Genomic DNA, 24,247 nt, shown 5'->3' with positions numbered 1-24,247 from the left:
GAAGTGAGAAAATTATCCTTCTTCCAACTTCCACCTCCTGTTCACATTTCCTACTGGCAAAATCTACCCAGAGATGGCTGAAAATGGGAATCTGGAAAATGTAAATTTTGGAACCTTAATCCTAACTTCTCAGAAAAGAGTACATGGTAGGTAGGGGTAGGACTCAGAACTAATAACCAACAGGTAAAAGAGGCAGAGATGTAGAGGTTTTAATGTAAAGAAACAGGGTGAAAAGGAGGTACTTCCAGTCTCTTGAAGGCCCTGAGCATCAGCAAAGAGTGTGGAATGGAGAAGAACAGGTTGGTCAATAATGGTGATTCCCTGATGTAGGTCAGAAATGGGTCTAGATGATAGAAATGTTAACGTGAACAAAATAAGCAATAGCTGTAGACTATTTAACCTGAGCATCAAGCATGTAATATAGGAAGAAGTAGAAAATAAGTCTAAAAAGGGAGGACAGGAGCCTAGAACTGCATTCTGGATAACTTGTGGCATCCACATGGGAGAAGGACATATAACTCAATAAATCATGTTTAATATCAGTGGCTTTTGAAAATGAGTCTGAAGCGTGTCAGTGGATTAGGAACATTCATTCAGAGGGCTTATAGAATAGATTCACCTTTCCTAATAGTCAAAGTTATTATTTTATCATTTTCATCACTATCATTGTCATCATTATCATAACTATATGGTTTATCCAGTACTCAATACATAGCAGAAATTGAGAACTTTCCTATATCACATTGAACCCTCCAAACAACACTATACAGCAGCTGTTATTTTCCCTGTTTTATACAGGAAGTAAATGAAGATCAAAGAGAATACATTTTTTGGTCAAAGTCATATTGGTTCTAAGTGGTTGAACCTGAATTCAAACTCAAATCTGACCCCAGATTTCCTTCTCTTAAGCATCACATGCTTCCAGGTTTGAGAAAAGGACATCTAGACTCACACCTCCTTTCAAAATATTGTCATCCACAAGGTCACCTCGAGACTCAAGTACCACCCGGCAGCTTGAGCCATCTCTCTTAGTTCAGTTTGTTTATAATCCCCTCTGAGTATTACTTCTCCTCCTTCTCACTTCTTTAGGTTTGTCACAGTCCTCTGAGATGACAGGCTGAGCAATGGTGATGAGAATTATGGTAACATAAATTCCACAAGCAGAAGAGGCTGCCAGGAGTGGACACAAAGAGGTTCACAGAGGGCGCATCTGGGTGAGAGCAGTCCCAGCTGTTATAGCATATGTGCAAAATACTGATGTGTCTGCACATCCATGCAGACCTGATCCTAGCTGTTTATAAGAAAGGATAGTTAAACTCAGAAATGCAAATCTGTAGGCTGGAGTTGCTCTGTTTCCTAAGTCTTAAACGTTTGGCTCTTTATCTTACACACATAAATGCAGTAGACAAAACCTCCCCATAAATAAGCAGCAGGTGCAGTAGTATTTTCTTGCCAAGGCATTATGCAAGTGTTAACCGAGCTGATCAGCAGAAGCCCACATCTATCAGTTTCACTGCAGAAAGCAGGAGGAGGAGGGTGAAGATGAGCAGGCGGGTTAAATGAAAACTCATCTGGCTTGCAGAAGAGACACTTATTGCTCAGAGGGGGAAGGCACCCAGGGGTCATGAGATGTTATAGCACTAACAGATAATCCAGAGTTTGCAACTCTGATAAATGTTTACGATTTAATGGGGAGTGTCCACACAAATGCAAAATGAGAAAAAAGTAAGTGATCATAACAATGTTAATAACATGTATCAAGCACTTTGCTGAGTATTTTGCTTACATTAATACCCCATTATCAAATCAAACTCATAGGATACGTATGGTGCGCTATTGCATTGAACAAACAGATTCTTAGAGATGTAAAGTAACTTTCCGAAAGTATAGATATTTTAGATATAGACATTATAGACCTAGCAAATAAGATGCAGAAATAGAATTTAAACTTAGAACTGCCTTAGTAATTACCATAACCAAATGTTCTACTTCACATCCCGATTGCTGGAGACTCCATTCGAAATAGCCAGATCATATATAAGTACGTATCTGTACACAGAAGTACATCTATTTCTAAAAGAGACTGCTACTTGTCAAATATTCAGGCCAGTATGTGTTTTGGCTGTATGATGTGATAAGACCAGTTTTGAATCTCATATTTTAACAAAATGTGCTGCTTATTTTTGTTATTTTGCATCAAGGAAACTTCGTTTGTTCAGCCTGAAGAGTTTATGATGGCCTCCAGTATTCTTCTTGTAATATGTTCAAACTCTAGGGTAAAATCAATTAAAAACACAAACCCAAGATGTGTCCTTTTAAGCTTTCATATAGGATACCATGTAGATAAGCCAATAAAAACCACAAAACTCCCAATGGGGTCAAAAGGGACCTTACTGTATTAATATATGCATCCTAACTCGTGCATTCACTTAGTTTCTCATCATCTTCCTTCTAAACACCATTCCACGCACATTTTATATAGCAACATTGCTGAAAAATGCATGGATCCACACAGATCTCTCATCTTTTTGAGACTTGCTTTGTCACCCAGGCTGGAGTGCTGTGGCATGACCTCAGCTCACTGCAACCTCTGCCTCCTGATTTCAAGTGATTGTTGTGCCTCAGCTCCCCCAAGTAGCTGGGATTACAGGCATGTGCCACCACACCCAGCTAATTTTTGTATTTTTAGTGAAGACAGGGTTTCTCCATGTTGGTCAGGCTGCTCTTTAACTCCTGACCTCAGGTGATCCACCTGCCTCTGGTTCCCAAAGTGCTGGGATTACAGATGTTAGCCACTGCACCCGGTCTTATCTTCTTTTCTTGCCTTGTGGATTCTGTTCTCTTATGATATTTCCCTATCTCCTAGTTGTACTGCAAGATTCAGTTTGGTCTTCATCTTTTCAGCAAACTTACCTTGTCTTAGGTATTAGTGTCCATCTCAGCTATTCAGAAGCATCCCGGGCATGTTACTATTATCACCACTGTTTAGCGGTGAACAGTAGGAATGGTCATAGTGTTAGCAGTAGTAGCATTAGTAGAAGCAGCAATAATGGAAGAGGTAGTGACACTCATAGTTGACCTTAGTGAGTATCTCCAATATGTCAGGCACAGTACTGGAAGCTTTAAATGTATGAACTCTAATCCACTAAAACTACATGAATTAGCATGAATTTATTATCCCCACTTTATCACTGAAGGAAACTGAGTTTCTCTTTTATCAGTGGCTGTTTCTCCCTAACTTTCTGTTTTCATGCTCCCCATTTTTCTCCCTTAAGCACCTTAGATATTTCTTTATTTTTCTTGTATTTATGTTCTATTGTTTCTCAGATTTCTAAATCATTGATTCATAGTTTTACCCTTATTAAATCTGTTCTCCTTTCCTTGGGATTTATTTATTTCTTTTCTAGCAGTTTGAACCTAGTTGCTTAATTCACTTAAATTTTCCCATTTTATTAATTCATCTATATAAGGCCAGTAATTTTCCTCTGAGCAATACCTTAGCTGTGTTCTCTAGTACCTAAATTTATATTTTATCTATTCTGAAACACAACTTTTTTAGGTCATTTCAACTTATGACATATTTTAGAATTAAGATATACCTTTGTCTAGGGGTGAATGATATTCATGTTAGTCGACTAAGCTCCATTTTGATCAATTCCCAATGATTATCAGTCAGGTTACAGTCCCGACATAGCTGATAACTAATGTTGGAAACTGGATCGACTGGGACATTGTTCCTGTTGGCATCATTTCAGTTGAGTTATGCACATGATGGATGCTGAAGAGCTTAGTTACTGTTTCAAATACCTTTATTTTGTTGATCTAAAATATTCTATGAGCATTTTCCAAGAAGATCTACCATTAAAACTTTCAAAATGGGTGTCAATGGCTTGGAAGAAAATTCTAGAGGTAACAGTGGAGCACTCTCCCAAGTAAGGCTGCATTACTAATGCACTTAGTGTCACAGTAGGAGAAAAATTCTAAGGACTGTAACAGAGTTGAGTCATGGTTTATGGGCAGAAATTTTCTTCTTAATGAACACAGGAGAACCATGCATCTTACAAATGTTGGTGTCTTAGATTAATAAAAATTAATAGTTGTTTTCTGTAAGTTTATCATGTACCTGAAATTTATAATTTCATTTTCATTTCCATTTTGACCTATGGGCCTTTGAGAAAGTTTTTTAAATCTCCAGGTGAAACTGGCCTTTTATTTTTCAGTTTTGTTTTTAATTTTCAGGTTTCATGGATAGAGATCAAAGAGAGTGTTCCATATTTATATATTTAAATAATTTATTGAAGTTTTTGTGACTTTAATATGTGGCAGGTTTTATCAATGTTTCCAAGCTATTTGAAAAGAAAAAGATTCCCCTCTTTTGAAGAAATGGAGTCCTTATATACTTATAGGAGATGTTTGGTAGCCTTTTATTTAAACAGGGCTATAAATAAAAGAAAATTCTATAATCCTTGCAGAAGGTGAAAAATTAAAGAAGGATCCAGATTTCAAGGAGACTATGGTCTTTAGTAGTCAACAGTGAACCCTCAAATTGAGAGTGTAAGGCAGAATATATACTGGAAGAGCCAGATAATAGGAACCAAGACTAACTGAAGCTAAAACTAGATTTTGGAGTGAAATCAGAAAGAATCTTTACAACAACTTGTCTTACACCTAGCCTCTCTACTACTCTTATTCTCAAGTTTGCCTTATTTCAACATTCCCAGTATTTCTGTCTTTAATTTTTACCATTTCTGAGAATCTGAGAATTATCTGTACTATTATTAATCTGACAACTTTCGCCAAATCTATTGTATACCAATTCACTCTCACTCATTATATAGCTTTGCATTTAGTAAAAATATTCATGAACTAATGGAATTATGTAATGTGTATGTCATTATATATGACTGTTTTTAAAAGTTTGTCAACATATTTTCTAGAATAACCTCACTGATCCTTTGTACAATACTGCATAACTCGTCAACATTTCTGCTGACTCCAGCCTCTGTGGGAGAGGAGGTGATGTTACCCTCAAACTGACTGCAGGGAGGTCAGTCACACAGGTGACAGCTGGGTAGCCATGGAGCTTAAACTAAGAGTCACTCGAAACAAGTAGAAGTAAGTACATGAGAGGCTAGAGACAGAACACTTGAATCAAGAGTCCAAGATGATTTGGAGGTTTTGAGATAGGAAAGTTTAGGGCAAATCACTTTGATTTTGAATTGAGTTTGATAGTTCTTACAGTAGGGGTTGGATTTTCAGGAACATAAGAAGGAAAATGTTTCTGCCTATTATTTCTTATACCTAAGGAACAATTGAGCTATTGAATGAGAATAATGTCTAATACCTTGCTGCTGATACTTTCTATTTTTCTCCTTCTCCTTATCTTTTCATTTCTCCTCCTCATCTTCCTCTTTTCTCCTCCTCCTCTTCTTTTTCTTTCTGTAGCTAACTTCTTAGTAAACACAAGTTTTCTACTATCTGCATAATTTGTCATCTTCACAAGGGTCTACATTCAAACCATCTCTGAATTTATTATACTATACTGAGACTCATTCTCAAATATTGAAATCACATTTTATAGTGCAATCTTAGTGTGATAGTTTATAACAATCCAAATTTATTTCAATAGTTAATTATTAGATGCTGCTTTGATAGTATGAAAAGTATCACAAATTATTTCAAAAGAAAATTATAATTAAATGCCAGCTTCCAACAGGCACATACAAATCTGCATATGATCTGCCAATGCAGACAACCCTTAGAATAGTCTTGAAAATCCCATATTAAAGATGATAGAGCCATAAGATGGAAGGAGCTTGGGCCCCTAAATCACCACTTGGAGGAGAGCCATTCATTTGCGTATACTTCTTAGGGCTCACAGAGGAGCCAGAAAATAAACTATTTGGTTAAACAACTGAAATTTTTTTTAGTTTGTTGCTCACAGGAGTTGGCCTATTGCGAGGCTTAGCAAATATGGGTAGAATGACAGACTGAGACAATAAGTAAATGCTACTACTCAACATCGGTTTCCGCCCATAGAAGCCTAAATTTTTTAGTGGTTTGTTTCTTGTCTCCAACTTAAAAAGCCTGACATTGGAGATTCTAAGAAATCAACTGATTTAAGACTGCTTCACAAAAAGCATCTTTTATGGGGTGAAAACCAAGAAGCATAAAAACCCACTGCTCTGCTGTGTGACAGTTCCCGTAGGTATACCATAAGCCAAGGTCACACCAGCACTAAGCCAGAACACAGTATTTTGCATTTTCTGCTAATGCAGAAAAACACATTTAAATATCCTGTTACTGGAAAAAAATCTAAATTTTCTTTGAAAATTTTGGATACCAAAGTAGAAACATTAGACCTAGCTTGCATACTGACTAAAAATCGATGTCCTAAAATTGCTGAGTGCACTCAGAATTATTTGATATGCTGTCCAAACTTGTTTATGAAAACATATTTTGGATGTGACGTATAAGTCCCCAATTACTCATTTATCCAAATTGCTAAATGTTTAGAAGACTTCAAAATAATTTAAATTATTCATTTTATTGATTTATTACTTTCTTTAATATTCATAATAACTTTTTTTTTTTTTTTTTTTTTTTTTTTTTTTTTTTTGAGACGGAGTCTCGCTGTGTCGCCCGGGCTGGAGTGCAGTGGCGGGATCTCGGCTCACTGCAAGCTCCGCCTCCCGCGTTCCCGCCATTCTCCCGCCTCAGCCTCTGAGTAGCTGGGACTACAGGCGCCCGCCACCGCGCCCGGCTAGTTTTTTGTATTTTTAGTAGAGACGGGGTTTCACCGTGTTAGCCAGGAGCCTGAACTCATAACATTTGAAGTGCTACGATAATAATTATCTTATGTTAACATGCTAATTTCTTCGAAGAATATATTCAACTGAAACTCTTAAGGTTTTAACCACTGTAGACTTAATTAGGTTAATTAAAATACTATTCTATTTTATTTTTACTTTGTGATTGCTCCATTAACATATAATGACACTTATAATAGTAATAGAATTTATTATTTATTGAGCATACCTTTTTTTCTAAGACTTTAGTTTTATGATTAACTTCATAAAAAAATTAAATAGGTGCATACCCTGTGTGGTTTTACATTTCTTTTTTTTTTTTTTTTTTGGTTTAATAAATACCACCCCATAAATGAATACCAACTTATCATCCAGTCATACGTAGTATTAAACAGTACCAAATCTATTTAGCTAAGAGAAATTTACTTGGGCTTGAATATGCTATTCTGGATGCTACACTGTGACTTCAGCCTAAGAAGTTTCCCCTGTCTGAAAAACCCTTGACTCTAACTGGACAGCAATAGGAATACCTCTGTGCCAATTTCTAAAGACGTTCCAGATTGCAAGACCCCTCATGATCTGGCCTTGCACAATTCTTCTGCCCTCTATTACTTTTAGAACTGCAATTCCAGCTGGGTGCTGTGGCTCACCCCTGTAATTCCAGCACTTTTGGAGGCTGAGGTGGGCAGACCACCTGAGGTCAGGTGTTCAAGACCAGCCTGGCCAATATGGCAAAACTCTGTCTCTACTAAAAATACAAAAAATTAGGCAGGCATTGTGGCAGGCACCTGTAACCCCAGCTACTTGGGAGGCTGAGGCAGGAGAATTGCTTGAACCCGGGATGCGGAGGTTGCAGTGAGCCAAGATCGCACCATTGCATTCCAGCCGGAAGAATAAGAGCAAAACTCCATCTCAAAAACAAACAAATGAACAAAACTACAATTCCATAAATGCAGTATATTCTTTGGTGCCTCTGTGCCGTTGCACACACTGCTTCCTCGGCTGCAGCTGGCATTCCTTGCCTTGACTACCTAGTTAGCTCCTTCCTCTATTTGGAAATTCTGTCCAGAAGATACCTTTCAGTCCTGGTGTCATCATTTGGTATTTTCTCTTTTGCTTGTCTCTGTTTCTGTCATCATGTGCCACATCCTGTTCTCCATCATTTACTAGTGTTCATTTAATGCCAGCCACTTTACTATACTTACATATATTCTTGAGAATTGTTTTAGAAAACTCACAAGTTTAACATTGTTATCTACATTTTAGAAGCAAGAAAAACTAAACTATTTGTTCACTCTGGCTAATGTGTAGATTATTAAGAGTTCAGGTCAGGCGCGGTGGTTCACGCCTGTAATCCCAGCACTTTGGGAGAATGAGGTGGGTGGATCACGAGGTCAGGCATTCAAGACCAGCCTTGCAAAGATGGTGAAACCCGGTCTCTACTAAAGATACAAAAATTAGCCGGGCGTGGTAGCGGGCACCTGTAATCCCAGCTAATTGGGAGGCTGAGGCAGAGAATTGCTTGAACCCGGGAGGCCGAGGTTGCAGTGAGCTGAGATTGTACCACTGCAATCCAGCCTGGGTGACAGAGTGAGACTCTGTCTCAAAAGAAAAAAAAAAAAAAAGAGTTCATGCTAGCTAAACATGAATCTCTCCTGAATTCTACCTAAGGTCTGTCTGCTTCTAAAGCCCAGTTTTTACATGCTCAGGTGAATATTTGCTTGTGTCCAGACATTTATGATAAAGCATGGGCATTAACAAAGGAGAAGAAGAAAAAGGGAGAGCGAGCAGGAGAGACAGAAAGTAAGAGAGACTAAGTAAGACATTTTAAATAATTTAAATATGGCATCCACCCTTCTACTCAGTGGATGAATGACCAAGACTGCTCATTAGGATAAAGCAAATCTGCTCCTCCGTGCCATCGCAACCCCTGGGACCTCATAGAGTGTGAGTTTCTTCCAGTTCAAGTATAATGCTAGTATTTAATCACATGTGTTTCTTCTACCTTTTGGCAACTAAGGGCAAGCACATGACTTCATCTTGTACTCAGTTAAAGAAACAGTGACCTTTCCTGAGCATGAAGGTCATACATCCCACACTGGACTAACTCAGGGGCAATCCTTGTCTGTGATACTGCACCTTCTTAAAATACATTTGTCTTGCACACAGACTTTAGAGACCAGCTGTTTTGCATGCTGCAGGTGCTTAACAAATATCAGTAGAATGACAGACTGAGTCAATAAATAAAGGCTACTACTCAATATTTGCTTCTGCTCATAGAAGCCTACATTTTTTTAGTGGTTTGTTTTGTGTCTCCTACTTAAAGAGCCTGACATTAGAGATTCTAAGAGATCAACTGATTTAAGACGGCTTCATATAAAGTATCTTTTATGGGGTGAAAACCAAGAAGCATAAAAACCCACTGCTCTCCTGTGTGACAGTTCCCATAGGTATAACGTAAACCAAGGTCACACCAGCACTAAGCCAGAGCACAGTATTTTGCATTTTATGATAATGCAGGAAAACACACTTAAAGCCACAGTACTGTTTGACTAGAACGCAAGTACAAGATGTGCCTACGAGTTCATCCAAAAGAAATAAAACTACTGTGGGGAAAAGTCGATTTATTAAATTTCTTTCATCCCAGAAGTATATATTAAGAATATTATTTATATCCTTTGCATGTCTTCCTTCTAATCAGATTCCCTTGTGCCACATTAAAAAATGATTTAATCTTATTTATATGTTATTTGTAAACTGTTTGCTATGCAATCTATTAATTTCTGTTTCAATTAAATTCTATATATCCATTCATGCATTTGTTTATCCTCCCATGGATTGTTTTTCATCATAACTCTACACTCAGAATTCTGGAGGCATTTACCCATTGGGATCAACTACCCTCAAACACGTTGCTTTTTGTTGCCGAAAACCCTTGTACTCTACGAGAATAAACTCTATTGACACTCTCTGTATTCTCCGAGTCAATGGATAATTCAGTACAGTTGAATACAATGTCATTCTAGGTTTTATTCTCCATAAATTGCCTTTTAGCATAGAGATAAAATCTTTATTTAGTTTAATCTTTCCCTCTATCCTGCCTCATGTAGCAGAACAAGAATATATAACAGTAAAAATTCCTTTTGAAAAGTAGTTTTTTAGCTCATTTGGATGTTTTCCAATAAACTTAGTTTTTGACAGAATGCTTAGGTAAGTAGAGAAATTCATTGAAAATTACAACAAGAACTATCAATGGACCTTAACTACAACTAAATATATCACTTCCAGTTGTAATATAGGTGCCCAAATATATGTTGTAGTAAAACATATTTACCTGTGTAGTTAAGGGGTAATGTCTATATACCAGTGAATTTTACGAGCAATATCTGTGAATTTTATCTAGAATACTTAAACAGTATTGGGGTTCTCAATGTATGAGTTCTCATGTGTGGAAAGAATAAGGAATGAATCTTTACTGAGCTATGACCTTGAGCCAGAGACTCTTTTAGTTCTTATGTATCTCCCTTGATACCAACACTATCACGTTTGAGTATTATTGACCTATGTTCCACATAAAGACACCTCATCTGGGAAAGTTTAAACACAAGGTTACAATGTTAATAGGTGACAGAAACTACATTTAGTTCTGGGTATGTCTTGTTTTAAAACCAGCCTTCTTTGTGTAAGAAAGTTTTGCTCGAGATATTTAAAAGAAAATTGTATTTTACGGAATGAAGAATCCCTTGATGGGATTGCTTAATATCAGCTAGCAAAGCATACTACTGAATAGTGTTGCATCAAAACTATATTTGCCCAAGCGCAGCATGGAGAAAACACTCTCCTTTATGTGATAATCCAAAAATTTTCATACAAAGTAAACAAATGTTTAAAATGATCATTCTCAGCATTTTCTCAAATATTTTTACATTTGCCATGCATACCATGCACACATTTAAAGCACACCATTACATCAAAGATGGTAAACTCCCAAGCTTACTTCCCTCTCCTCTAGAAAAATCATCTAGGCGTTTAGTCAACAAGTACCTTATACAGTGTGAAGGGGAGCCATTAAAAACATGGTATACAGAAATTGGATTTCCTTTCCTGAGCATTGCAACGAAGAATGGAAGAGAAAAGGCAGGCTGCTAGCTTTTCTCCTTTTGTAAGGATATGTCAGCCCATTCAGAGAACAAATGAGCCAATTCAATGAGTGTGCTGAGAGCTTATCCACAAGAGCTGACACTCAACTTGAGCTAAACTTATAAACTGTAGTGCATGTTCAATTTATTTTATCTTCTGCATTTCACTCTGTCACCCCACACAATGACATTAAGTATAGCCTTGCAAAGGAAATAGTATCTATTTCTGAAAGGTTTAGGTGAAACATCATTATATTTCCAAATAAAATGAAAACAAGCACCTTGGTAGAGGAACAGCATAAAAACAGACCAGCAGGAGGTCTGTTATTTTCAAGGGAATTGACAACTTGAGAAATTCACAGTTCTACTTTTAAAATGTCTTTCTTCCTAGGAAAATTCCATGGCCTCGTCTGAAACATCTGGAAAAGACTATAGACATGTTGTTTGGATGCAAGTTACAGATCCATACAAAATGTATTGATACTTGTATAATAAAAACCACAATATTTTAGGGGAGGTAAAGAAGATAGGAAGGTAATGGATGAGAGTTTGGGCTACAGTCATGCAATTTTGGGTTCGAATTCAGACTTCGCCAGTCTCAAGTCTCTGTAGAATTGGGAAAAGTATTTTCAAAGCCTCTGCTTCTACCTATTATATCTGCATAGTTATTAAAGGGCTTAAATGATAGAATATACCCAAAATGAAGTTTTGCATAATGCATTCTCAAAGACATTGTTCAGTACATTTTGACTAGCATTATTATTCGTATTATCACAGCTTGGTTCAGTCCCTTATCATTTCTCACTTGGAGAACTGCCTCCTTCTGTCTGTTCATCCTAAACATTTGGTCAAACTTATGTGATCCTGTCATTGTCTTAATTATTAACCTCTTACAAATACCCACTATTTATACAGAATGTTTTTCAAACTCCAGGTCATGATCCACTAATGGGTCATGAACCCAATTTAATGAGTTGGGACCAAACTTAAAAGAAGAAAGAATAAAATGTCATGACTGCATAGGTCATAGAAGGATAGAATAGACTACATAGGGCATAGAAGAACAGAATAGAGTAGAGTAGAGTGGAGTAGAGTAGAGTAGAGTAGAGTAGAGTAGAGTAGAGTAGAATAGAATAGAATAGAATAGAATAGAATAGAATGAGATATTGTCAGAGAATATGACACATAGTAAAGGTAAAACTTATTTTTGAAACCATTTATTACAATTAGTATGTATGTGTGTGTGCTGGACTGTAATGTAAAAAATATGTTCTTACTTACTAGGTAATACTCAAAGTCATCTGACAAGCATTGGGCAGGATGATGTCCAAACATTAATACTCTGCTACTCATCTAGACACTGACCCTGGTCACTCAATGTTCAAGACCTAATGAATGGAAAGTGGAACGCATTTTGCCTTTCTTTTGCTTTTGAGGTGAGGTAAGTGGTTTAGTATGATGGAAAGTGGAGTACAATAGGACTCTGATTTTATGAGTTGGTAATTTTTTTAACCTAATTTTCTGATTCAATAATAGAAGTAAATATACTATAGACTTTAAATGCTAATAATACCCCATCATTGCCCTTCTTATTTTATCCTCAGAAAAAGTGAATATAATCATTACTGAATATATTATGCATGAAAAATAGGATCAGAAATACAAGTTTAAAAATTTCTGTGATCTGAGATTTTTGTGTACATATTAGAATAATATTTTTTCCATTTATTGAGTTAAAATGTTTATCTATGCAAACGTCTTTTCAAATAAAGACATTTCCAACACAAATCCATGCATCCAACTTATAAATAACTAGGAACACTGGATACAATGCATGCAAACAGGACATCTGGGATGAAAATGCAACCCTCCTGAGATAACTGGGAAGTCCCCATTTTACATTTAGCTAGTCACTCAAGCATGAAGTAATCTTTTGGGAAGAATGAGAAGAAAGAGGATTAAATATGTTAAAACTAATGTGTGCACCCATCCTAGATCATAGCATTTTTAGTTTCAAAGATTCTCATTGCCTTTCTCACACTAGCAATGCTCATAAATCGGGCCTTTAACTAAAAATCCGCAACTGCCCTAATTCTAAGTGGTAAGAGAGCACTCAAATGCAAAATCAGACTTATGTCCATGCTTATAATGTTTCAGTTTCCCCTTTGAAGATATTCTCCTTTGAAGAAAAACTGCCCTCAGTAAAACCAAAAGTGAATTTTAATGCATATCCATCATCTTAAAAAATGGATTTTACAAATTAAGCATTATGAACAATTTGTAAGTGCATTTCAATACTGTATGCAGAGTTGACAGCCAAGGATTTTAGCATCTGATAACTCTAAAGTTAAATATCTGAGTTCAAAGCCAACTCAACTATTTTCTAGCTTTGTGAATTTGGGAAGTTATTTAGGCTTGCTGTGCTTCAGGATCCTCATGGGCAAAATTAAGATTAAAATATCTACTTTATAAGGTAGAAGTGATGCTTAAATAAAACAATATATATATGAAACAGTTACTCCAGGATCTGACATACAATAAGTGCTCAATAAATGGTAGCCATTAAGGTTGAGAATAGTCATAAAGAAGTACTAGGAACTAGCTAAATAGTAAAATACCAGGATTATATACTCTGCCTTTCACAAAATAAGTGCTAGTAGGGAAAATGTTTTAACATCAGCATTTAAAACTATAATATTTTAATGCAATTCCAATGTTTAAAGGGTAAATTTCCATGGTTGAAATATTGAACAAAACCCATTATAAAATGTTTTATTTCACTCATTTCTTCCAAGTTCCAAGCAGGGAAGATATAAGAAAGAAATCAAATGGGTAGATGATTTTACATGATAAACTCAAGAAAAATCAAGATTATGCTTCAGTGACACACAGAAGTTTCTTACACATAGTGATAGTCAAAACTAGTTTACTGAATTAGAACATCATGTAAATATTTTATTATAAGATTATTTTTGTGTGGTAAAATTTCTGTTCTTTTCTTGCATGTGTTATTTATGAATATAAAACATGCCTAACTCATCCTCATGAGTCTCTACAGTGCCTGGCAGATAGCAGGCACTCAATGAACTTAAATTGAATGATAATAACATAAGATTTATATTACAAGTAAACAAGGATTTACTGCTCAGCAATCTGCATAGCCCATGGTTAGCTACAAGCAAAGCTTTGAAGTGACCTGCCTTTACATGAGCTGTTGGAAAAATCATTACCCTCATTTTAATTTTCCTTCTCCCATTATCACTTATACTTCAGTGAGAATAAAGTTAAATGCGTGTCTTTTTCTTCCTAGGTTGCACAAATTTTAAGCATAAATCTCAGACCTAAAAGTTTTGTTTCCCTTTTGAAAACAAAATTAATTTTGAAGGATGCAATCAGGTTTTAATTTTTTAATTCATAAAGGGCAACTCATTTCTCAACCTAAATTATAGCACAAATTTACCAAAATTATTTGTCATAAAGAATTTGCATACCATAACAGAATCATTCTTCAAAAACTTAAAGCCAAATCTAATACACACACACATTAAGATTTTAGGAAACTGATAAACCAGAATATAATGAGGTGACAATTTAGACAGTATAGATAGCAAATTGACCAAGTTAATTTAAAAACACATTTATTGAGCACCTACAATTTTTACTAATCCTCAAAATAACGAATTAGCTGGCATTATTTCCCCTTTAGAGAGAGCAAGGCTCAGACCCAGAGCCATGTGGCTCAAGACCACACCATCAGTGAGGGAAAATTCTAAATTCAACCCTATGTCTGTCAGCCTTCGAAGCTTGATTTCTTTCCACTACACCTTAGTGCTGGAATAAAAACTTGGAAGGAATACCCCCAAAGAAAGATTGATGAGAGGGAGACAAGTACAAATTTGAAGGAAGATGAGATAACTTCTTGAAAAGGTTTGAGCTTTGTAGAGGAGCAGTATACATAACCCTCTCCAAGCAAGCCTGACCATTTCTTATGAATGGCTGAGTTTTATTTTATTTCATTTTTGTAGGAAAAAAAAAAAAAAAGAACTGAGGTGGAGAAGGCAAGTGGCCCAAGGTAAAATAGCAGTTGAACAAAAGCTTAACATAGTGAATACTTACACTTAGCACAGGATTTGGCAAATATAGTTGTTTCATAAACATTTTTGGAATACATAACAGTAATCATTAGTAAGTATTGAATGTTCAGTGACCCTGGTTCTGGGGTAAGCATTCAGCATGTAACTGACATTTCTCATGACAGTGCTATGAGGTGGGTGTTGGTCTCATCTCCATCCTCTGCATGAGGATACTGACATTCAGACAGCTTATGCGGCACGCCCACATCCCAAGTCGGTACTGATTCGCCTGGTCCAGAAACTCTGGCTTCGGATCCCCAGATCCTACTTACTATGCTTCACTGAATGAATAGAATAATCAGGACATTCTTATCTCAATCCAATTACTTATAAATCAAATTTTGCTGTAAAAGTTTATCATCAAGACTTAAATGACTTTTATAAAACAAAATAAATACCAGTTACACAACTGAAATGAAGTGAAAACAAAGGAAAGGAATTGCCATATATTTCACTGTGTCATGAGAATGAGAGTCATTGATCTTGGCAGATTTGAAGCATCCTCTCTGCTCTTTAAATGCCAAACTGATAGATTGTCAGGACAAGTGAAAAATATGCCTGACAGCTCATCAATACACATATATTACAAGAAGCATTGCCCGCAAAAACAATTATGCTTGAATATGTGATAAAAGTCTTAGTGTATAAAATCCATTATGGCAGAAATTAGAGATGAGAGGAACTTCCAAGAAGCTTAATTTATTGATTATTATTTTCATGAAATGAGGGTGTTGGAGGGAAAAAAAAACTTTGAGATAATGGAACAGAGAAGCATAATTAAGATATATGTATGATGTTTATCAGTTTGAAAGACTACAATGGATCATGATTATAATTAAGTTGAACAACTACCAATGAACACTCTTTGATAAAATTAATACTTGCCTAAAAAGAGAGTCTCTATCCTTTGATGAAGAAGAGAAACTGATTTTTATGAACACTAATGACACTGTTTAAGGATAATGCATATGTGTGACACTATGCTAAGCACTCACCCATGCCGTGTTATTTAGTTTTCTCAGCAATGAGTTAAGAACCAGCATGAGTTAATAACTCCATTACATAAATGATGGGACAAAAAAGGCAAAATTAAAAACTTGACCTATTCTAGTATCATCCTGTAGTTTTCATTTATAGCACATTTCCAATTGTTAATTATACATTTAATTATACACTTATTTAAGTGTGTATTCATTTTTAAATTATATGTTCCATGAGAACAGGGATTGTAGATTTAATTTATCTCTACGCATCCAGTGTCTGGCTCATTGTAGGTGCTCAGAATATATGTGTTGACTAAACTTATGAATAAAAGAGATGACGTCAGATTTCCAGCATCAAAATGCAAAGACATTCCACACTCTTGCCTCCCCCAGTATCTCCCTTTGGGTGAATGTGGAGGGGATGGGTGTTAGGCGTGTGGGAGCAGCAGTGAGATCCCAGAACTGTTAAGGGGAGATTTTTTTTAAAATCAAAGGAAGGTGTGACAGGAACTGAATAAACAGATTCCAAAAAGAAAAGTTTTAAGATTTAAGATCTTCTCTTTGATACTAATCAATTTATTGAAAATTATTGACAAAGAATAAGAGAAAAGAGCAAACAAAACTGATAGGATGGAGCCTGATGCATTAGTCACTTGTCAAAATCTGTTGATAACTGAAGAGAGAGTATGTTTAGCTTCCAAGTCCATTTATAAAAATATGGTTCCCCTGATACTAAAATAACCCCTGGATTCTTCCATAATAAGGGAAAGGAAAAAATGTAATCATCACTTATGTATGTGCTATTCTGAACTCAGGCTATTTTTTAATTGGAATAAGGTATCAAGTCTCAGCCTCATTATTTTAAAGTAGTAGTTCCCACGAGGTATGATTAGGACCATTATTTATAACAAAAAGCAAAAGCTGTAGTCTTATTCTCACTAGCCAGGAGTGAAATGGTATTCACTTATCAACAAAGCTATCTTTGTTCTCAAGAAGGTTGAACTTGTTACCCATCAAGGACTGCGCTTTGCATCGACTTTGAGGAATTAAGACATCTACACCAACCAGAGAGACACACCATTGTTGCTTGTGTATATGCTATGTAGATGGTTAGATTTTAGAACAAGCCCTGGATTTATCATCTAAGGGCAGATGGGCTTAAAATCCTGCACTATTGGGTATAAGTAACGTTGTGGATGCCACACAACCACTCCAGCTATCAGTTTTCTCATGTCAGAGACAGAATGATAATTCCTGACCTATCTCATGAAGCTACTGGAAAAATCACAAATGAGGTAAGGGATACAAAAACAGCACATAAACCACAAAGTGCACTTTTCATTTTAATATAACCAATCACTCTTTCTTTACATCATTCCATTTAATTTCTGCATTCAGGTGTCAATTTTGAGGATAGAAAGACAGTCTTATCCTCAGTTGTGTTGGCAGATCCAGCTAAGTAAATGAAGAGTTAGAGCTTGGGAAATGTGCTCTTCCCTGCAAACAACAACAACGACAACAACAACAACAACAACAACAACAACAACAACAAAAACCACAACAGTAATAATGGCTAACATGTATTCAGTGTTTATTCTACGCCAGACAATTTTCTAACTCACTGCAGCTGACCTGCAGTAGGACAACTCCATTCTGATGTTGGACCAGGTCATGGGTGAACTAGCATAGGAATGACCAAGAGAACCATTGTGTTTGCCATGTTCATAGTATGAGAAACTGGTTCTTCAGCCTTCACTAGTTGGAGAAAGGCTATAGAAATATTGTCAGAGTGGGAAGAAATCTTAGCAAACAGTTAACACACATCTTGCCCGAAGAGATGCATATGAATACATATAGCCCTGTGAAATGCTTACATAACCAATGTTTATTTGAGCACCTCCATGTATGAAGAACTAAATACTTTGTGAATCAGTCACATTACATTTTTGTATGTCTGACTAATAAAATGTTTTCTTTCTTTGGTATTGTCTTAAAATCAAGCTTCCTGTTGCTTCCATCTATTGATTTTACTTATCCCCTTTGAAGTTAAATTGTAAAATTCAAATAACTATTCCATGCAACAGCCCTTAAATATTTAAAGACATACATCATATCTTGGATAAGAGTTATTTCCGCATTAAAACAAAATAACTACCAACATTATTTTTCTTTTAAGATATAACATAAAATAAATCTTTGTAGATAGTGGTCAGATTCTGCCAATGAAATCATAGTGACCTACTGTTCATCCATTTAACTTTGAGAAAACCTGGCTATGGGTGCTAGGTGATTACCAAATCAAAGGTTGTTATGGTGAGGAAAGTCTGAACAAATGTTTAAATCCCAATAACATATCACTGATCTTCCCTCCTCCCCTCAAGATAGCAACCTTAAACCAAAGGAGAAAATGGAAAGATTTTGAAGCTAATTAGGTATGTGAGGTTTGCCTCTTCCTCTGATGGTTTGTAAGGCCATTCCAGATACGTCAGGATCGTAATCCTAAGTGTCCCACGCCCTACATCAGGAAATGAATTACGTATATTTCAGATATCATATGCAGGATACTTCTACTGTCTATATCTTTACTTACAGGGAGCTGCGATCCCAAACCCAACTAAAGGCATCCCAGACCACAGCAGAGGTACTCTAAAAGCAATTAGCTGGTAATGAAAGGAACAATAACAATACATTATACACTAATTGCAATTGAAATCTACCCTGTCTCTAGAGAATATTGTCAGATAACTAGCCAAGAATGGGTTTTTCATTTTCTGATTGTGTAAATGTTCCTATTTTTGTTTCTATATCATAGTATTTGTAATTAGCAATAAATCACTGTGACATAAGAATTCTGCAACCATCACTTGGAATATTCCTCAATATTTAAATTCAGAGACACAGCAGGCCTGGTGGAACTAATCAGCTTTTCATCCATTCAGAAGCAGATGAGTATCTCCCACTCTGAGCTTGGTGCCATGGTGAGCACTGGGAATAGAGATAAAAGAAAGTCCAATCATATGGAAATGGAAATGATGCAATAGCAAGAGATAATGCAATAGTGAGAGATGAAAAAAAGAAACCAGATTACTATAAAATAGCCTAAGTGATCAGTAAGAATATCCTGGACTCAGTGCTGTAGGGGCACAAAGATGGAGGTGTATATATACATATATACACACACATATATCTGTATATATACATATATATGTAAACATTCTAGAGAAGGTAATAGCTAAGCTGAGTCTTAAAGGACAAAAAAGGCATATGAGGCATAGTCTAGACCACACTCTAACTGGAGAAGCAAGAGATAAAATATTAATGCAAAAGGGTCGAATTGGATAAGCAGACTAAATACTGTAAGCGAGGTAGATAAGAAACAAGAAGCTACATTTAAGAAGCAGCTGCTTCTCTGTATTTCAAACTATGTATGAGATTTAAACAGCCAAAGGACAGAAGGCAAATTATGCTTCCTTTAATTCTCTCTTAGAGTCCCCAATTTTATTCCTTCATGACACTCTTCACAAGTGAGTAATAACTTATTAAAAATCTGTCCCTCCTTCTAAGCTGTAAATTGCAGAGGATAGGGACCAGGTTTGTTTTTTTCTCCATTGCATTGCTGCCATTAATTGCATAGTTCTTACCACTAGGCACTTGTTTGTTAATATTTGTTTAATAGTTGAAGAATTAGACTAGTGAATTGAATTTCATAAGATGCTAGAAAAGTAAGATGTTTTATAATATATTCATGGTTTGGTTTAGTGATGATGCTATGTAAATAAATGAAAGTTGGAAGGAGCAACTAGAATTAAGGAAGGCAAATCAGAGGGTAGGAAAAGATTACTATTAGCATTTCAAGCAAAATTTAGAGCTTGTATTGTCTTGATGTTTTAGTATAAAACTGATACTATGAAAAAGGTATATTAAAGGATTAACTGGGTCCTGTAAGCCAAAAAAACTAGAGGAGGAGTGAATAGCTAGGTGAATAGCTAGGCAGCTGGTGTCTCACTCATTCTAGTCGGAAAGGGATGAAACCTGTTCTAAAGTGTTTTCAGTAGGTGTGGGAAGGGAGGAAAGGAATAGTTATCAAGGAATCAATTGTTTGTGAATAGGATGGCATAGACCTTATTTGTCAAGCAAGAACAGCTACATAATGTGCTGGGTCCAGGAAAATTAATTTGCGGGGCCCCTTGTTTAAAGAGTATGAATAATCTCAAGACAGTGATACCAGAGGCTAAAATAAGGGTGGGGCCCTTCTAAGTATGGGGCCCTTTGCAACCAGACAGGTTGTATATCCATGAAACTGGCCTGCTGTCAGGAATCTCATATAAAGAAAGGAGGAAAGAAGAAAGCAAAGAAAGAATGAATGAAGGAAGGAAGGAGAAAAAAATAAAAGGTTTAGGGATTTTTATTTCAGCATATACTCAAGTTGTGTGACATAGATATACATATATTAAAAATAACCTTTAATTGTATGGTGTGTCATATCTCCTAAGTTTAACTAACATATAATCCCAGTGGGTTATTACTATCTTCAATGCACAGTGGATGTTATTAGTTTATTGTTTTGTAGAGAAGAGAACCAGACAACATGTTTGGACCAGTGCAATAGGAAGGCTATGCTTAAGGACAAAACTGGTCCTCACTCTCTCTTAAAATTAGGTCTTATAATTTTAAGCTACATAATAGAAACAACGGCCAGTCAAAGCAGGTAAGTATCCCACTAATCCACTGAATATTTCTCAGTGCAGAACCACTATGTCTATGTATTAATACTTAGAAATGGGTAAAACACACAAGAACACTAGAGCTTGTCAAGAGGAGGAGACTAATTCAGATATTTAGATGAATGAAAAATGTCTTATATAAAGAAAAGCTTAAAAAATTGACAAGATTTAACAAAGAAAAAGGAAGGACAAATGGGACAAATGGTGCCTGCATTTATTGAAGGATTACTCAGAGAATCTAAAATCATTTGAGCTGCCCCAACAGGTGTCATGAAAAACAAAGAGGAACGTTATATAAATGAACATTTTACTTCTGTATTAGGAAAAGCTTTTGCCAGTATAAGGTCAAAAAAGAAAATGGCCTATTCACAAAAATTTTACTTCTACTTCTGTAAAGAAAAATTGTGAAATATTTTGAAATAGACCAAAAGGAAACACAAACAAAACAAAACAAAACCACTGGCTATCCTGTCCGATGCAGCCTTTTGGGGATCTCAAGCTTTTATGGTCTTTGAGATATTTTGTAACTATGTAAATTGTAAAAACTGAAAATAATGCAAATCGTTTTTATCCATTGAAGTGCAAATTTGTGGTGTCTAAATGATTATTGCTCTATAACTCCTTTTGGATGTCCTTGTAAATTCTTTTTAGCATTCTAGATTTGTTTATAATGTGTGGTTCTTTGAGTGTCACTTTGAACCAATTATAATATCTTACTGGTGCCTTCAGTAATTCTGGAGTTAAATAAAATTTTTGAGATGTGCATTTGTTCTATATTTGTATGAGAGTCTTGATTTTACCTTTAAAAACCTTTATCTTTTAACACTTGCAAGTGTGCAGTTAAAGCAAATTATTTTAACATCTATCAGAAACATTCTGAAAGAGGTTCCTGAATTTGTAGCAGACTGGACTAAAATATTCTCAAAGACACCTTTTAACTCTGATAACATCCAATATATGAAGAAAAGGAATTAACAGAAAGAATAAATTGTTCTAATTGAGTGACTTGGCGAATGGAGGCACCATTGAAAGCCAGCACAAATAGAGTCCTATGGTGCCACATTGGAAGTTGTCTGTGAGTGAATTCAGACTTACTGAGACCAAAGTAATAGAGGTATAGTCATGGGAAAATATACAGGAGTAACAGAATTCAGGCTGAATTCTGGATGACAAAATTTGGGATCTGACCTAGAAGTCATTGACAAGGAGAGAAGCATTGAAATTATCACTATGGCAATTATGCCAAGAAAAAGGAAGGGAAACATTGACAAAGAGATAACATCTGTTATTCGTGAAATCCTCAGAATGTGACTATTGTCGGAGAAGAGAAGAGCATTTGTTCTTTGACACAAGTTTCCATCTTGGTAACTATGGATCGTGGACATCTCATTTTTTTCTCTATAACAATGCAAGAGAATAAAACACATATATAAGATATCTCGTTTGGTTATTTTAAGTATTCTATCATAGAAAGTATTAACTTACCTTTTAATTCATCATTTTATTCTCACATGTTTTCTTAGACAAAATGGAAATTATGATTGATTGGTTGGAGTTTTAAAAGACCTGGATAATTTTGCTAAGGTTGATCATCACTATTTTGCACAAAGAATTTAAACAGGTACTTTGTCTTCTTGAGAATGGAGCTCTCAATAATTTTGTTCATAGTTGTTTATATTCTAAGAACTCCTGAATCCAACCCCATGATTGAATTCAAGCTCATTGTAGGTCATGTGCTTATAAGAAAGCTGCATATTCAATCTTCCACTTCTTTGAAAGAGGTGAAAGTAGAATTCTAGCAAGACAAATATGCAGGCCTAATTAATAATTTTTATTTCTGTATAGAGATTCAACAAGAGCTAAGGTGTCATACAGGAAAGTCACTGAAAGAGCTGACTAACACAAGAAAGAATTTTTTTGGTGTTTGAAGCAAGAAAGGAAGAAACAACAATCTATGATTAGAGTGCCCCTTAGTTTCATTTCAAAGAGCATGAGGTTCTCATGGCATCCACTAAAACGAGATGAATGGGAAGGAAAAACTTATGAGTTTATTGAAATTGCCATATTATAGTCTGCCAAGAGTTCTGATCTATGACGTCCAGAGGTTTTCCAACTCCTTGGACTCCCTCTAAAATGCTGCATTGCATATATTCATTCTGCAATTTAAATAACGTGTGTGTGTGTGTGTGTGTGTGTGTGTGTGTGTGTGTGTAAAAATATCCTGCTACTCCATAGATACTAGGGCAAGGAGCAGAGTATTTGTGTACACACATTGGACTGTAAAAATCAAGAATAAAATTCTTAACTTATGCTGCCACTTCTGGGATGAATGCCCATTGCTGGTTAACTTTACCCTAAAATTGCAAGAATTAAAAATGTGATCCATGTATTATCTCGGAAAGAGCAAAGACAGAGTGGGAGCCTCCGAGTGGTTTTGTGGTCGGAGTGCTCTGCTCTTCTGCTGACAGCCTGTCAGTGTCCTGTTCCTTTCTCATCCTTAATTAGAATTCTCGGATTCCGAGGTTGCCATCTGTACCACACTTGCCACTGTGGTCCCCGGACCTGGCACAAACACGGCTAACCTCGTCCTCATAAAATGACTCATTACCTTCTCCAGCTGTTATCTATTAGCACTGCAGATTTTGCACCAATTTCCATGCCAAGGCATCTCTCCCACCCTCCCCATTGCCCCACAACCTACCAGAGCCAGCTGGTGAGAATTCCCACACCTTATTTAAGAGGACATTTTTTTGACACATCAAGACAGATGCATGCCCTTAAGTGCACCTATGCCAAGACCTGAAACAGGACAATTTGTCCAATTCTCAGTCACAGAGATTTTGAAAAATCTAGTTCCATAGCAGCATTAATGCCATGTCAACATTTGAGACAAACAGTGCAAGAATTGTCTGTTACTGAGTGAGCCATTACTCAGGCTGTTCTCAGCTGAAGAATCTTTGCGTTTGTGTGTTCAAGCTAAAATAGGAATCATTTGTGTTCAAAATTACTTCTGAATACCTACCAGCCAACATAATTTGCTTACTTAGTATACCTTGGGGCCTGCATGTATGTAGGAAATGAAGCTAGGAAATGAGACTTGTGAACAAGCTGAAAGGGAAAAAAAAACACAGGTTACCTTGAATGATACAACACCAGATTCCTTGTAATCTAAACTAACTCCTCAACAGCAACAGTGTAAAGAAAGAAAGAAAGACAGTTACTGTGTTCTGTGAACAAAGCTGTGCTCTCAGATCTATGTGTTCCAACTCATGGCATCCTGAGTTACACCATGTGTTAGGATATTATTATAGAGTTTAGAGATGTAGAATTAATTCAATATTTTTGAAATGCGCTATTGGCCAAAAGTACAAAATCTTTTAATGAACAACAACAAAAGCAACCAACGACAAATGAGGGAGAATAGCATAATAGTCGTGATCAAAGGTTTTGGGCTGGAAA

At 36.0% G+C, this 24,247-nt stretch overlaps 1 protein-coding gene and 1 long non-coding RNA gene across 4 annotated transcripts in view; one reads left to right on the top strand and one right to left on the bottom strand.

Moving 5' to 3' along the window:
- The window catches only part of KCNIP4 (potassium voltage-gated channel interacting protein 4), a 1,247,498-nt gene that overhangs the window by 846,059 nt on the left and 377,192 nt on the right, over positions 1 to 24,247 (bottom strand). The gene's annotated exons all lie outside the window — the stretch shown is intronic.
- Positions 12,231 to 24,247, top strand: part of LOC108526172 (uncharacterized) — a 38,665-nt gene continuing 26,648 nt past the window's right edge. The window contains exon 1 of the long non-coding RNA XR_001884453.1: positions 12,231 to 12,389. This is a non-coding gene — a long non-coding RNA (uncharacterized LOC108526172). The remainder of the gene's footprint in view (positions 12,390 to 24,247) is intronic.

Source organism: Rhinopithecus bieti, unplaced genomic scaffold (genome assembly GCF_001698545.2).
Source record: "Rhinopithecus bieti isolate Rb0 unplaced genomic scaffold, ASM169854v2 scaffold_1599, whole genome shotgun sequence".
Taxonomy (NCBI): Eukaryota; Metazoa; Chordata; class Mammalia; order Primates; family Cercopithecidae; genus Rhinopithecus; species Rhinopithecus bieti.
This window is presented reverse-complemented; position numbering and strand designations above follow the sequence as displayed.